General features: G+C 67.8%; 6 non-coding genes across 6 annotated transcripts; all 6 read left to right on the top strand.

Moving 5' to 3' along the window:
• Positions 1 to 1,166: 1,166 nt before the first annotated feature.
• On the top strand, positions 1,167 to 1,285 carry LOC139704512 (5S ribosomal RNA). The gene has a single exon (XR_011706394.1). It is a non-coding gene; the product is annotated as a 5S ribosomal RNA (ribosomal RNA).
• A 2,486-nt stretch (positions 1,286 to 3,771) lies between these two features.
• On the top strand, positions 3,772 to 3,890 carry LOC139704511 (5S ribosomal RNA). The gene has a single exon (XR_011706393.1). It is a non-coding gene; the product is annotated as a 5S ribosomal RNA (ribosomal RNA).
• A 2,467-nt stretch (positions 3,891 to 6,357) lies between these two features.
• Positions 6,358 to 6,476, top strand: LOC139704510 (5S ribosomal RNA). Its single transcript, XR_011706392.1, has one exon. It is a non-coding gene; the product is annotated as a 5S ribosomal RNA (ribosomal RNA).
• A 2,483-nt stretch (positions 6,477 to 8,959) lies between these two features.
• Positions 8,960 to 9,078, top strand: LOC139704509 (5S ribosomal RNA). The gene has a single exon (XR_011706391.1). It is a non-coding gene; the product is annotated as a 5S ribosomal RNA (ribosomal RNA).
• Positions 9,079 to 11,564: 2,486 nt separating this feature from the next.
• Positions 11,565 to 11,683, top strand: LOC139704508 (5S ribosomal RNA). The gene has a single exon (XR_011706390.1). It is a non-coding gene; the product is annotated as a 5S ribosomal RNA (ribosomal RNA).
• Positions 11,684 to 14,161: 2,478 nt separating this feature from the next.
• Positions 14,162 to 14,280, top strand: LOC139704507 (5S ribosomal RNA). Its single transcript, XR_011706389.1, has one exon. It is a non-coding gene; the product is annotated as a 5S ribosomal RNA (ribosomal RNA).
• Positions 14,281 to 15,051: the final 771 nt, after the last annotated feature.

The following is a 15,051-nucleotide window of genomic DNA, read 5'->3' as shown; positions in this document are numbered from 1 at the left end:
ACGGGGTTTGACTCAGGGCGCTCCTTTCCCAGGCGGTCCTTTCCTGGAGCACCGCCCATGGACAAATGGACGGAGGGGTCTGTGCCCTTCCTCAGGGCGGTGCTGTACAGGTGCTGGTCCTTGACGCGTCCAAACAAGGCGCAGAGCCCTCCGACCTTGGCACTCAGTCCCAAGGGAGTCACTCGGGGGTGGGGTCGAGTGTGGTGGGGTGGGGTGGGGGGTTCGGGTGGGGGTGCGGGTGGGCCAAGCGCTGCTTTGCAGAGTGGACGGGGAACTGAGGGCGAGGCAGGGGCCCCAGCGGCGCACTTCTGAGCCTGGCCCGGTGACTGACTGACTGACTGACTGGGAGCCAGCGGGCCACAGCCGGCCGGCCACCCGCTGCCCGGTTGTCTGTGGGTCCCTGCGTGTGCTCCTCCCTCCCTGAGCGTGGCTCCACGCGCTAGGCCCGCGCAGGTGTTGTGTGTGGCCGGCCCCTCGCCATTGCCCAGTCCCACTGCATTCCCAGCTGGGGCGCTGGGCCTCTGTCAGGGTCTCTGTCGTGTCCGGCGGGGGGCGGGGGTGCCTGCTCGCGTCTTGGCCCCTGGCTCTCTGGGCTCCCGGCTAGGCTAGGCTAGGCTAGGCTAGGCTAGGCTAGGGTAGCGCGCGCGGCGGCGGCGGCGGCTGGGGATTCTCTGGGGCTTCTGGGCCAGGCGAAGGGCGGGGCGGGGTGGGGTGGCGGTGCGGGTGCCGGGTGCCGGGGGGTCGGGGGTCTTGGGGCTTGGCGAGGAGGGGCAGAAGCCCGGCCCCGGGCGGGGCTCCCGGTAGGTGGAGCCAGGTGCCGAGGGGCAGAGGTGGAGGCGGGACTCAGCCCCTCTCAGCCCCGCCTAGCCCACTCCACCCCGACCCGACCCGGGCCCGAGGACCCCAGAGGGAGAGCCGGCCAGTCTCCCAGGACCCCCGCGCCGCCGCGGGGACGGAGTCAGGTGGGAGCGAGAAAGCCAGCCTGGAGTTGAGTTGAGTAGGGCTGGGCTGGGCTGTGCTGGGGCGGGGCGAGGGAGGCCCCCTGCCAACACCCGCTGTGTTGGCCCCCTCCACCGCTCCCCTGCCCTCCCCTGCCCTCCCCTGCCCCTGGGCTGAACGCTGGAACCCGGCGCAGGCTCTTGAGGCGTTCCGGGGCAGCCTTCGCCGTCTACGGCCATACCACCCTGAACGCGCCCGATCTCGTCTGATCTCGGAAGCTAAGCAGGGTCGGGCCTGGTTAGTACTTGGATGGGAGACCGCCTGGGAATACCGGGTGCTGTAGGCTTTTGCGCCCCCTTCCCACACGCACTTTTCTTGCGTGGCCCAGGAAAAGTGTCCGTGACCGCCTCAGGCCGTGACCCCCGGGCCCGCGGGGGTAGGGCGCAGGGGCAGCCCTGGGCTCCCGGTGTCCCTTCAGGCCTCCGGCGCCCGGCGCCCAGCGCCTGCAGCGAGGCCCACAGGCCTGGCTCTCTTCAGGGACGCTAGGACACTCCAGGCGACCCGGCGGAGCCGAGCCTGGTCCAGGCCTCGGCCATCCCTGTGCACCCTGACCGATCCCCACCCCTCACACTCGCGGATGGGGGGTGGGGGGGCGGACACCTGCTTTTCCCCAGAACACAGGGCCCACCCGCAGGGGCCGCTCCTCCACCCCTTCTTGCCACACCAGCAGAGCCTGGCCACCCAGGTCCTGGGAGTGAGACAGTCCATCCAGCGTCTCTCCCTGGGTCCTTCTCTTGGCAACTCCTCTGCCGGGTCCCTCCTGTGTCTCTGCCTCCCTTCCCACCGCCTTCCTCCCTGAGGGTCCCCCTGAGTCTGTCTCTTCACCCATCTCTCTCTGTCTCTCACCCACCCACACACACACACACACTGGAAGCAGATGTCTTTCTGTCTATCTCTCTGTTCATCCATCTCTCCTTCACCTTTTTGACTCTACTGGCCTGTGAGGAGGCCTCCTGTCTCCATCTCCCACTCAGTGTGTTTCTGTCCTTGGCTCTTCTGTCTGTCTGTCTGTCTCTGTCTCTGTCTCTGTCTCTCTGTCTCTCTCTCTCTCACACACACACACTCACTCACTCACCCCTCTCTTCCTCCCTCCCACCCCAGCCACCTCACTCTGGTGTGCAAGTCACCGAGGCCATGGTAGCCTCGAGAGTGGACGGTCACAGGTTCTCTCATCTCCCATCTAACTTCCCGTGGATGTAAGAGTGGATTCAGACATCCCCCTTGAAGTGCGTGCACATCTTCAGGGTGTGTGCTCAGCAGAGGCTGAGAGAAGGCCGAGGAGGCCACAGGGTCTTAAGAGGCTGCACTGGGAACCAAGCAAGAGAGCAGATGTCCAAGGAGGGCAGGTGCTCCGAGAAGAGGAGGAAGCAGCCTTCAGAGCAGGCAAGTGGTTCGGGGCCAGGGGGTTGCCGGGGAGGACCACGTGCCAAGGGGAGGTGAAGCCCGGGCGGTGGGGACAGGGAGGCAGAGGCCCCTTTGGTCGCGGCGACCCGTCCACCTGGAGACGCCTGGCCGCGACGCAGGGCCCGACGGCCCGGTGGGCGCGCGCCCCCCCGCAAGGCTTGCGGGTGAGGGGGCTTCCCGTCTGGTGAGGCCGTCCACTGGGCTCTGACGGGGTTTGACTCAGGGCGCTCCTTTCCCAGGCGGTCCTTTCCTGGAGCACCGCCCATGGACAAATGGACGGAGGGGTCTGTGCCCTTCCTCAGGGCGGTGCTGTACAGGTGCTGGTCCTTGACGCGTCCAAACAAGGCGCAGAGCCCTCCGACCTTGGCACTCAGTCCCAAGGGAGTCACTCGGGGGTGGGGTCGAGTGTGGTGGGGTGGGGTGGGGGGTTCGGGTGGGGGTGCGGGTGGGCCAAGCGCTGCTTTGCAGAGTGGACGGGGAACTGAGGGCGAGGCAGGGGCCCCAGCGGCGCACTTCTGAGCCTGGCCCGGTGACTGACTGACTGACTGACTGGGAGCCAGCGGGCCACAGCCGGCCGGCCACCCGCTGCCCGGTTGTCTGTGGGTCCCTGCGTGTGCTCCTCCCTCCCTGAGCGTGGCTCCACGCGCTAGGCCCGCGCAGGTGTTGTGTGTGGCCGGCCCCTCGCCATTGCCCAGTCCCACTGCATTCCCAGCTGGGGCGCTGGGCCTCTGTCAGGGTCTCTGTCGTGTCCGGCGGGGGGCGGGGGTGCCTGCTCGCGTCTTGGCCCCTGGCTCTCTGGGCTCCCGGCTAGGCTAGGCTAGGCTAGGCTAGGCTAGGCTAGGGTAGCGCGCGCGGCGGCGGCGGCGGCTGGGGATTCTCTGGGGCTTCTGGGCCAGGCGAAGGGCGGGGTGGGGTGGCGGTGCGGGTGCCGGGTGCCGGGGGGTCGGGGGTCTTGGGGCTTGGCGAGGAGGGGCAGAAGCCCGGCCCCGGGCGGGGCTCCCGGTAGGTGGAGCCAGGTGCCGAGGGGCAGAGGTGGAGGCGGGACTCAGCCCCTCTCAGCCCCGCCTAGCCCACTCCACCCCGACCCGACCCGGGCCCGAGGACCCCAGAGGGAGAGCCGGCCAGTCTCCCAGGACCCCCGCGCCGCCGCGGGGACGGAGTCAGGTGGGAGCGAGAAAGCCAGCCTGGAGTTGAGTTGAGTAGGGCTGGGCTGGGCTGTGCTGGGGCGGGGCGAGGGAGGCCCCCTGCCAACACCCGCTGTGTTGGCCCCCTCCACCGCTCCCCTGCCCTCCCCTGCCCTCCCCTGCCCCTGGGCTGAACGCTGGAACCCGGCGCAGGCTCTTGAGGCGTTCCGGGGCAGCCTTCGCCGTCTACGGCCATACCACCCTGAACGCGCCCGATCTCGTCTGATCTCGGAAGCTAAGCAGGGTCGGGCCTGGTTAGTACTTGGATGGGAGACCGCCTGGGAATACCGGGTGCTGTAGGCTTTTGCGCCCCCTTCCCACACGCACTTTTCTTGCGTGGCCCAGGAAAAGTGTCCGTGACCGCCTCAGGCCGTGACCCCCGGGCCCGCGGGGGTAGGGCGCAGGGGCAGCCCTGGGCTCCCGGTGTCCCTTCAGGCCTCCGGCGCCCGGCGCCCAGCGCCTGCAGCGAGGCCCACAGGCCTGGCTACGCTAGGACACTCCAGGCGACCCGGCGGAGCCGAGCCTGGTCCAGGCCTCGGCCATCCCTGTGCACCCTGACCGATCCCCACCCCTCACACTCGCGGATGGGGGGTGGGGGGGCGGACACCTGCTTTTCCCCAGAACACAGGGCCCACCCGCAGGGGCCGCTCCTCCACCCCTTCTTGCCACACCAGCAGAGCCTGGCCACCCAGGTCCTGGGAGTGAGACAGTCCATCCAGCGTCTCTCCCTGGGTCCTTCTCTTGGCAACTCCTCTGCCGGGTCCCTCCTGTGTCTCTGCCTCCCTTCCCACCGCCTTCCTCCCTGAGGGTCCCCCTGAGTCTGTCTCTTCACCCATCTCTCTCTGTCTCTCACCCACCCACACACACACACACACTGGAAGCAGATGTCTTTCTGTCTATCTCTCTGTTCATCCATCTCTCCTTCACCTTTTTGACTCTACTGGCCTGTGAGGAGGCCTCCTGTCTCCATCTCCCACTCAGTGTGTTTCTGTCCTTGGCTCTTCTGTCTGTCTGTCTGTCTCTGTCTCTGTCTCTGTCTCTCTGTCTCTCTCTCTCTCACACACACACACTCACTCACTCACCCCTCTCTTCCTCCCTCCCACCCCAGCCACCTCACTCTGGTGTGCAAGTCACCGAGGCCATGGTAGCCTCGAGAGTGGACGGTCACAGGTTCTCTCATCTCCCATCTAACTTCCCGTGGATGTAAGAGTGGATTCAGACATCCCCCTTGAAGTGCGTGCACATCTTCAGGGTGTGTGCTCAGCAGAGGCTGAGAGAAGGCCGAGGAGGCCACAGGGTCTTAAGAGGCTGCACTGGGAACCAAGCAAGAGAGCAGATGTCCAAGGAGGGCAGGTGCTCCGAGAAGAGGAGGAAGCAGCCTTCAGAGCAGGCAAGTGGTTCGGGGCCAGGGGGTTGCCGGGGAGGACCACGTGCCAAGGGGAGGTGAAGCCCGGGCGGTGGGGACAGGGAGGCAGAGGCCCCTTTGGTCGCGGCGACCCGTCCACCTGGAGACGCCTGGCCGCGACGCAGGGCCCGACGGCCCGGTGGGCGCGCGCCCCCCCGCAAGGCTTGCGGGTGAGGGGGCTTCCCGTCTGGTGAGGCCGTCCACTGGGCTCTGACGGGGTTTGACTCAGGGCGCTCCTTTCCCAGGCGGTCCTTTCCTGGAGCACCGCCCATGGACAAATGGACGGAGGGGTCTGTGCCCTTCCTCAGGGCGGTGCTGTACAGGTGCTGGTCCTTGACGCGTCCAAACAAGGCGCAGAGCCCTCCGACCTTGGCACTCAGTCCCAAGGGAGTCACTCGGGGGTGGGGTCGAGTGTGGTGGGGTGGGGTGGGGGGTTCGGGTGGGGGTGCGGGTGGGCCAAGCGCTGCTTTGCAGAGTGGACGGGGAACTGAGGGCGAGGCAGGGGCCCCAGCGGCGCACTTCTGAGCCTGGCCCGGTGACTGACTGACTGGGAGCCAGCGGACCACAGCCGGCTGGCCACCCGCTGCCCGGTTGTCTGTGGGTCCCTGCGTGTGCTCCTCCCTCCCTGAGCGTGGCTCCACGCGCTAGGCCCGCGCAGGTGTTGTGTGTGGCCGGCCCCTCGCCATTGCCCAGTCCCACTGCATTCCCAGCTGGGGCGCTGGGCCTCTGTCAGGGTCTCTGTCGTGTCCGGCGGGGGGCGGGGGTGCCTGCTCGCGTCTTGGCCCCTGGCTCTCTGGGCTCCCGGCTAGGCTAGGCTAGGCTAGGCTAGGCTAGGCTAGGGTAGCGCGCGCGGCGGCGGCGGCGGCTGGGGATTCTCTGGGGCTTCTGGGCCAGGCGAAGGGCGGGGTGGGGTGGCGGTGCGGGTGCCGGGTGCCGGGGGGTCGGGGGTCTTGGGGCTTGGCGAGGAGGGGCAGAAGCCCGGCCCCGGGCGGGGCTCCCGGTAGGTGGAGCCAGGTGCCGAGGGGCAGAGGTGGAGGCGGGACTCAGCCCCTCTCAGCCCCGCCTAGCCCACTCCACCCCGACCCGACCCGGGCCCGAGGACCCCAGAGGGAGAGCCGGCCAGTCTCCCAGGACCCCCGCGCCGCCGCGGGGACGGAGTCAGGTGGGAGCGAGAAAGCCAGCCTGGAGTTGAGTTGAGTAGGGCTGGGCTGGGCTGTGCTGGGGCGGGGCGAGGGAGGCCCCTGCCAACACCCGCTGTGTTGGCCCCCTCCACCGCTCCCCTGCCCTCCCCTGCCCTCCCCTGCCCCTGGGCTGAACGCTGGAACCCGGCGCAGGCTCTTGAGGCGTTCCGGGGCAGCCTTCGCCGTCTACGGCCATACCACCCTGAACGCGCCCGATCTCGTCTGATCTCGGAAGCTAAGCAGGGTCGGGCCTGGTTAGTACTTGGATGGGAGACCGCCTGGGAATACCGGGTGCTGTAGGCTTTTGCGCCCCTTCCCACACGCACTTTTCTTGCGTGGCCCAGGAAAAGTGTCCGTGACCGCCTCAGGCCGTGACCCCCGGGCCCGCGGGGGTAGGGCGCAGGGGCAGCCCTGGGCTCCCGGTGTCCCTTCAGGCCTCCGGCGCCCGGCGCCCAGCGCCTGCAGCGAGGCCCACAGGCCTGGCTCTCTTCAGGGACGCTAGGACACTCCAGGCGACCCGGCGGAGCCGAGCCTGGTCCAGGCCTCGGCCATCCCTGTGCACCCTGACCGATCCCCACCCCTCACACTCGCGGATGGGGGGTGGGGGGGCGGACACCTGCTTTTCCCCAGAACACAGGGCCCACCCGCAGGGGCCGCTCCTCCACCCCTTCTTGCCACACCAGCAGAGCCTGGCCACCCAGGTCCTGGGAGTGAGACAGTCCATCCAGCGTCTCTCCCTGGGTCCTTCTCTTGGCAACTCCTCTGCCGGGTCCCTCCTGTGTCTCTGCCTCCCTTCCCACCGCCTTCCTCCCTGAGGGTCCCCCTGAGTCTGTCTCTTCACCCATCTCTCTCTGTCTCTCACCCACCCACACACACACACACACTGGAAGCAGATGTCTTTCTGTCTATCTCTCTGTTCATCCATCTCTCCTTCACCTTTTTGACTCTACTGGCCTGTGAGGAGGCCTCCTGTCTCCATCTCCCACTCAGTGTGTTTCTGTCCTTGGCTCTTCTGTCTGTCTGTCTGTCTCTGTCTCTGTCTCTGTCTCTCTGTCTCTCTCTCTCTCACACACACACACTCACTCACTCACCCCTCTCTTCCTCCCTCCCACCCCAGCCACCTCACTCTGGTGTGCAAGTCACCGAGGCCATGGTAGCCTCGAGAGTGGACGGTCACAGGTTCTCTCATCTCCCATCTAACTTCCCGTGGATGTAAGAGTGGATTCAGACATCCCCCTTGAAGTGCGTGCACATCTTCAGGGTGTGTGCTCAGCAGAGGCTGAGAGAAGGCCGAGGAGGCCACAGGGTCTTAAGAGGCTGCACTGGGAACCAAGCAAGAGAGCAGATGTCCAAGGAGGGCAGGTGCTCCGAGAAGAGGAGGAAGCAGCCTTCAGAGCAGGCAAGTGGTTCGGGGCCAGGGGGTTGCCGGGGAGGACCACGTGCCAAGGGGAGGTGAAGCCCGGGCGGTGGGGACAGGGAGGCAGAGGCCCCTTTGGTCGCGGCGACCCGTCCACCTGGAGACGCCTGGCCGCGACGCAGGGCCCGACGGCCCGGTGGGCGCGCGCCCCCCCGCAAGGCTTGCGGGTGAGGGGGCTTCCCGTCTGGTGAGGCCGTCCACTGGGCTCTGACGGGGTTTGACTCAGGGCGCTCCTTTCCCAGGCGGTCCTTTCCTGGAGCACCGCCCATGGACAAATGGACGGAGGGGTCTGTGCCCTTCCTCAGGGCGGTGCTGTACAGGTGCTGGTCCTTGACGCGTCCAAACAAGGCGCAGAGCCCTCCGACCTTGGCACTCAGTCCCAAGGGAGTCACTCGGGGTGGGGTCGAGTGTGGTGGGGTGGGGTGGGGGGTTCGGGTGGGGGTGCGGGTGGGCCAAGCGCTGCTTTGCAGAGTGGACGGGGAACTGAGGGCGAGGCAGGGGCCCCAGCGGCGCACTTCTGAGCCTGGCCCGGTGACTGACTGACTGACTGACTGGGAGCCAGCGGGCCACAGCCGGCCGGCCACCCGCTGCCCGGTTGTCTGTGGGTCCCTGCGTGTGCTCCTCCCTCCCTGAGCGTGGCTCCACGCGCTAGGCCCGCGCAGGTGTTGTGTGTGGCCGGCCCCTCGCCATTGCCCAGTCCCACTGCATTCCCAGCTGGGGCGCTGGGCCTCTGTCAGGGTCTCTGTCGTGTCCGGCGGGGGGCGGGGTGCCTGCTCGCGTCTTGGCCCCTGGCTCTCTGGGCTCCCGGCTAGGCTAGGCTAGGCTAGGCTAGGCTAGGCTAGGGTAGCGCGCGCGGCGGCGGCGGCGGCTGGGGATTCTCTGGGGCTTCTGGGCCAGGCGAAGGGCGGGGTGGGGTGGCGGTGCGGGTGCCGGGTGCCGGGGGGTCGGGGGTCTTGGGGCTTGGCGAGGAGGGGCAGAAGCCCGGCCCCGGGCGGGGCTCCCGGTAGGTGGAGCCAGGTGCCGAGGGGCAGAGGTGGAGGCGGGACTCAGCCCCTCTCAGCCCCGCCTAGCCCACTCCACCCCGACCCGACCCGGGCCCGAGGACCCCAGAGGGAGAGCCGGCCAGTCTCCCAGGACCCCCGCGCCGCCGCGGGGACGGAGTCAGGTGGGAGCGAGAAAGCCAGCCTGGAGTTGAGTTGAGTAGGGCTGGGCTGGGCTGTGCTGGGGCGGGGCGAGGGAGGCCCCCTGCCAACACCCGCTGTGTTGGCCCCCTCCACCGCTCCCCTGCCCTCCCCTGCCCTCCCCTGCCCCTGGGCTGAACGCTGGAACCCGGCGCAGGCTCTTGAGGCGTTCCGGGGCAGCCTTCGCCGTCTACGGCCATACCACCCTGAACGCGCCCGATCTCGTCTGATCTCGGAAGCTAAGCAGGGTCGGGCCTGGTTAGTACTTGGATGGGAGACCGCCTGGGAATACCGGGTGCTGTAGGCTTTTGCGCCCCCTTCCCACACGCACTTTTCTTGCGTGGCCCAGGAAAAGTGTCCGTGACCGCCTCAGGCCGTGACCCCCGGGCCCGCGGGGGTAGGGCGCAGGGGCAGCCCTGGGCTCCCGGTGTCCCTTCAGGCCTCCGGCGCCCGGCGCCCAGCGCCTGCAGCGAGGCCCACAGGCCTGGCTCTCTTCAGGGACGCTAGGACACTCCAGGCGACCCGGCGGAGCCGAGCCTGGTCCAGGCCTCGGCCATCCCTGTGCACCCTGACCGATCCCCACCCCTCACACTCGCGGATGGGGGGTGGGGGGCGGACACCTGCTTTTCCCCAGAACACAGGGCCCACCCGCAGGGGCCGCTCCTCCACCCCTTCTTGCCACACCAGCAGAGCCTGGCACCACCCAGGTCCTGGGAGTGAGACAGTCCATCCAGCGTCTCTCCCTGGGTCCTTCTCTTGGCAACTCCTCTGCCGGGTCCCTCCTGTGTCTCTGCCTCCCTTCCCACCGCCTTCCTCCCTGAGGGTCCCCCTGAGTCTGTCTCTTCACCCATCTCTCTCTGTCTCTCACCCACCCACACACACACACACACTGGAAGCAGATGTCTTTCTGTCTATCTCTCTGTTCATCCATCTCTCCTTCACCTTTTTGACTCTACTGGCCTGTGAGGAGGCCTCCTGTCTCCATCTCCCACTCAGTGTGTTTCTGTCCTTGGCTCTTCTGTCTGTCTGTCTGTCTCTGTCTCTGTCTCTGTCTCTCTGTCTCTCTCTCTCTCACACACACACACTCACTCACTCACCCCTCTCTTCCTCCCTCCCACCCCAGCCACCTCACTCTGGTGTGCAAGTCACCGAGGCCATGGTAGCCTCGAGAGTGGACGGTCACAGGTTCTCTCATCTCCCATCTAACTTCCCGTGGATGTAAGAGTGGATTCAGACATCCCCCTTGAAGTGCGTGCACATCTTCAGGGTGTGTGCTCAGCAGAGGCTGAGAGAAGGCCGAGGAGGCCACAGGGTCTTAAGAGGCTGCACTGGGAACCAAGCAAGAGAGCAGATGTCCAAGGAGGGCAGGTGCTCCGAGAAGAGGAGGAAGCAGCCTTCAGAGCAGGCAAGTGGTTCGGGGCCAGGGGGTTGCCGGGGAGGACCACGTGCCAAGGGGAGGTGAAGCCCGGGCGGTGGGGACAGGGAGGCAGAGGCCCCTTTGGTCGCGGCGACCCGTCCACCTGGAGACGCCTGGCCGCGACGCAGGGCCCGACGGCCCGGTGGGCGCGCGCCCCCCCGCAAGGCTTGCGGGTGAGGGGGCTTCCCGTCTGGTGAGGCCGTCCACTGGGCTCTGACGGGGTTTGACTCAGGGCGCTCCTTTCCCAGGCGGTCCTTTCCTGGAGCACCGCCCATGGACAAATGGACGGAGGGGTCTGTGCCCTTCCTCAGGGCGGTGCTGTACAGGTGCTGGTCCTTGACGCGTCCAAACAAGGCGCAGAGCCCTCCGACCTTGGCACTCAGTCCCAAGGGAGTCACTCGGGGGTGGGGTCGAGTGTGGTGGGGTGGGGTGGGGGGTTCGGGTGGGGGTGCGGGTGGGCCAAGCGCTGCTTTGCAGAGTGGACGGGGAACTGAGGGCGAGGCAGGGGCCCCAGCGGCGCACTTCTGAGCCTGGCCCGGTGACTGACTGACTGACTGACTGGGAGCCAGCGGGCCACAGCCGGCCGGCCACCCGCTGCCCGGTTGTCTGTGGGTCCCTGCGTGTGCTCCTCCCTCCCTGAGCGTGGCTCCACGCGCTAGGCCCGCGCAGGTGTTGTGTGTGGCCGGCCCCTCGCCATTGCCCAGTCCCACTGCATTCCCAGCTGGGGCGCTGGGCCTCTGTCAGGGTCTCTGTCGTGTCCGGCGGGGGGCGGGGGTGCCTGCTCGCGTCTTGGCCCCTGGCTCTCTGGGCTCCCGGCTAGGCTAGGCTAGGCTAGGCTAGGCTAGGGTAGCGCGCGCGGCGGCGGCGGCGGCTGGGGATTCTCTGGGGCTTCTGGGCCAGGCGAAGGGCGGGGCGGGGTGGGGTGGCGGTGCGGGTGCCGGGTGCCGGGGGTCGGGGGTCTTGGGGCTTGGCGAGGAGGGGCAGAAGCCCGGCCCCGGGCGGGGCTCCCGGTAGGTGGAGCCAGGTGCCGAGGGGCAGAGGTGGAGGCGGGACTCAGCCCCTCTCAGCCCCGCCTAGCCCACTCCACCCCGACCCGACCCGGGCCCGAGGACCCCAGAGGGAGAGCCGGCCAGTCTCCCAGGACCCCCGCGCCGCCGCGGGGACGGAGTCAGGTGGGAGCGAGAAAGCCAGCCTGGAGTTGAGTTGAGTAGGGCTGGGCTGGGCTGTGCTGGGGCGGGGCGAGGGAGGCCCCCTGCCAACACCCGCTGTGTTGGCCCCCTCCACCGCTCCCCTGCCCTCCCCTGCCCTCCCCTGCCCCTGGGCTGAACGCTGGAACCCGGCGCAGGCTCTTGAGGCGTTCCGGGGCAGCCTTCGCCGTCTACGGCCATACCACCCTGAACGCGCCCGATCTCGTCTGATCTCGGAAGCTAAGCAGGGTCGGGCCTGGTTAGTACTTGGATGGGAGACCGCCTGGGAATACCGGGTGCTGTAGGCTTTTGCGCCCCCTTCCCACACGCACTTTTCTTGCGTGGCCCAGGAAAAGTGTCCGTGACCGCCTCAGGCCGTGACCCCCGGGCCCGCGGGGGTAGGGCGCAGGGGCAGCCCTGGGCTCCCGGTGTCCCTTCAGGCCTCCGGCGCCCGGCGCCCAGCGCCTGCAGCGAGGCCCACAGGCCTGGCTCTCTTCAGGGATGCTAGGACACTCCAGGCGACCCGGCGGAGCCGAGCCTGGTCCAGGCCTCGGCCATCCCTGTGCACCCTGACCGATCCCCACCCCTCACACTCGCGGATGGGGGGTGGGGGGGCGGACACCTGCTTTTCCCCAGAACACAGGGCCCACCCGCAGGGGCCGCTCCTCCACCCCTTCTTGCCACACCAGCAGAGCCTGGCCACCCAGGTCCTGGGAGTGAGACAGTCCATCCAGCGTCTCTCCCTGGGTCCTTCTCTTGGCAACTCCTCTGCCGGGTCCCTCCTGTGTCTCTGCCTCCCTTCCCACCGCCTTCCTCCCTGAGGGTCCCCCTGAGTCTGTCTCTTCACCCATCTCTCTCTGTCTCTCACCCACCCACACACACACACACACTGGAAGCAGATGTCTTTCTGTCTATCTCTCTGTTCATCCATCTCTCCTTCACCTTTTTGACTCTACTGGCCTGTGAGGAGGCCTCCTGTCTCCATCTCCCACTCAGTGTGTTTCTGTCCTTGGCTCTTCTGTCTGTCTGTCTGTCTCTGTCTCTGTCTCTGTCTCTCTGTCTCTCTCTCTCTCACACACACACACTCACTCACTCACCCCTCTCTTCCTCCCTCCCACCCCAGCCACCTCACTCTGGTGTGCAAGTCACCGAGGCCATGGTAGCCTCGAGAGTGGACGGTCACAGGTTCTCTCATCTCCCATCTAACTTCCCGTGGATGTAAGAGTGGATTCAGACATCCCCCTTGAAGTGCGTGCACATCTTCAGGGTGTGTGCTCAGCAGAGGCTGAGAGAAGGCCGAGGAGGCCACAGGGTCTTAAGAGGCTGCACTGGGAACCAAGCAAGAGAGCAGATGTCCAAGGAGGGCAGGTGCTCCGAGAAGAGGAGGAAGCAGCCTTCAGAGCAGGCAAGTGGTTCGGGGCCAGGGGGTTGCCGGGGAGGACCACGTGCCAAGGGGAGGTGAAGCCCGGGCGGTGGGGACAGGGAGGCAGAGGCCCCTTTGGTCGCGGCGACCCGTCCACCTGGAGACGCCTGGCCGCGACGCAGGGCCCGACGGCCCGGTGGGCGCGCGCCCCCCCGCAAGGCTTGCGGGTGAGGGGGCTTCCCGTCTGGTGAGGCCGTCCACTGGGCTCTGACGGGGTTTGACTCAGGGCGCTCCTTTCCCAGGCGGTCCTTTCCTGGAGCACCGCCCATGGACAAATGGACGGAGGGGTCTGTGCCCTTCCTCAGGGCGGTGCTGTACAGGTGCTGGTCCTTGACGCGTCCAAACAAGGCGCAGAGCCCTCCGACCTTGGCACTCAGTCCCAAGGGAGTCACTCGGGGGTGGGGTCGAGTGTGGTGGGGTGGGGTGGGGGGTTCGGGTGGGGGTGCGGGTGGGCCAAGCGCTGCTTTGCAGAGTGGACGGGGAACTGAGGGCGAGGCAGGGGCCCCAGCGGCGCACTTCTGAGCCTGGCCCGGTGACTGACTGACTGGGAGCCAGCGGGCCACAGCCGGCTGGCCACCCGCTGCCCGGTTGTCTGTGGGTCCCTGCGTGTGCTCCTCCCTCCCTGAGCGTGGCTCCACGCGCTAGGCCCGCGCAGGTGTTGTGTGTGGCCGGCCCCTCGCCATTGCCCAGTCCCACTGCATTCCCAGCTGGGGCGCTGGGCCTCTGTCAGGGTCTCTGTCGTGTCCGGCGGGGGGCGGGGGTGCCTGCTCGCGTCTTGGCCCCTGGCTCTCTGGGCTCCCGGCTAGGCTAGGCTAGGCTAGGCTAGGCTAGGCTAGGGTAGCGCGCGCGGCGGCGGCGGCGGCTGGGGATTCTCTGGGGCTTCTGGGCCAGGCGAAGGGCGGGGTGGGGTGGCGGTGCGGGTGCCGGGTGCCGGGGGGTCGGGGGTCTTGGGGCTTGGCGAGGAGGGGCAGAAGCCCGGCCCCGGGCGGGGCTCCCGGTAGGTGGAGCCAGGTGCCGAGGGGCAGAGGTGGAGGCGGGACTCAGCCCCTCTCAGCCCCGCCTAGCCCACTCCACCCCGACCCGACCCGGGCCCGAGGACCCCAGAGGGAGAGCCGGCCAGTCTCCCAGGACCCCCGCGCCGCCGCGGGGACGGAGTCAGGTGGGAGCGAGAAAGCCAGCCTGGAGTTGAGTTGAGTAGGGCTGGGCTGGGCTGTGCTGGGGCGGGGCGAGGGAGGCCCCCTGCCAACACCCGCTGTGTTGGCCCCCTCCACCGCTCCCCTGCCCTCCCCTGCCCTCCCCTGCCCCTGGGCTGAACGCTGGAACCCGGCGCAGGCTCTTGAGGCGTTCCGGGGCAGCCTTCGCCGTCTACGGCCATACCACCCTGAACGCGCCCGATCTCGTCTGATCTCGGAAGCTAAGCAGGGTCGGGCCTGGTTAGTACTTGGATGGGAGACCGCCTGGGAATACCGGGTGCTGTAGGCTTTTGCGCCCCCTTCCCACACGCACTTTTCTTGCGTGGCCCAGGAAAAGTGTCCGTGACCGCCTCAGGCCGTGACCCCCGGGCCCGCGGGGGTAGGGCGCAGGGGCAGCCCTGGGCTCCCGGTGTCCCTTCAGGCCTCCGGCGCCCGGCGCCCAGCGCCTGCAGCGAGGCCCACAGGCCTGGCTCTCTTCAGGGACGCTAGGACACTCCAGGCGACCCGGCGGAGCCGAGCCTGGTCCAGGCCTCGGCCATCCCTGTGCACCCTGACCGATCCCCACCCCTCACACTCGCGGATGGGGGGTGGGGGGGCGGACACCTGCTTTTCCCCAGAACACAGGGCCCACCCGCAGGGGCCGCTCCTCCACCCCTTCTTGCCACACCAGCAGAGCCTGGCCACCCAGGTCCTGGGAGTGAGACAGTCCATCCAGCGTCTCTCCCTGGGTCCTTCTCTTGGCAACTCCTCTGCCGGGTCCCTCCTGTGTCTCTGCCTCCCTTCCCACCGCCTTCCTCCCTGAGGGTCCCCCTGAGTCTGTCTCTTCACCCATCTCTCTCTGTCTCTCACCCACCCACACACACACACACACTGGAAGCAGATGTCTTTCTGTCTATCTCTCTGTTCATCCATCTCTCCTTCACCTTTTTGACTCTACTGGCCTGTGAGGAGGCCTCCTGTCTCCATCTCCCACTCAGTGTGTTTCTGTCCTTGGCTCTTCTGTCTGTCTGTCTGTCTCTGTCTCTGTCTCTGTCTCTCTGTCTCTCTCTCTCTCACACAC

This window comes from Marmota flaviventris, unplaced genomic scaffold, assembly GCF_047511675.1.
Source record: "Marmota flaviventris isolate mMarFla1 unplaced genomic scaffold, mMarFla1.hap1 Scaffold_961, whole genome shotgun sequence".
Taxonomy (NCBI): Eukaryota; Metazoa; Chordata; class Mammalia; order Rodentia; family Sciuridae; genus Marmota; species Marmota flaviventris.
The sequence above is the reverse complement of the archived record's forward strand: the minus strand, read 5'-3'. Positions and strand labels throughout refer to the sequence as shown.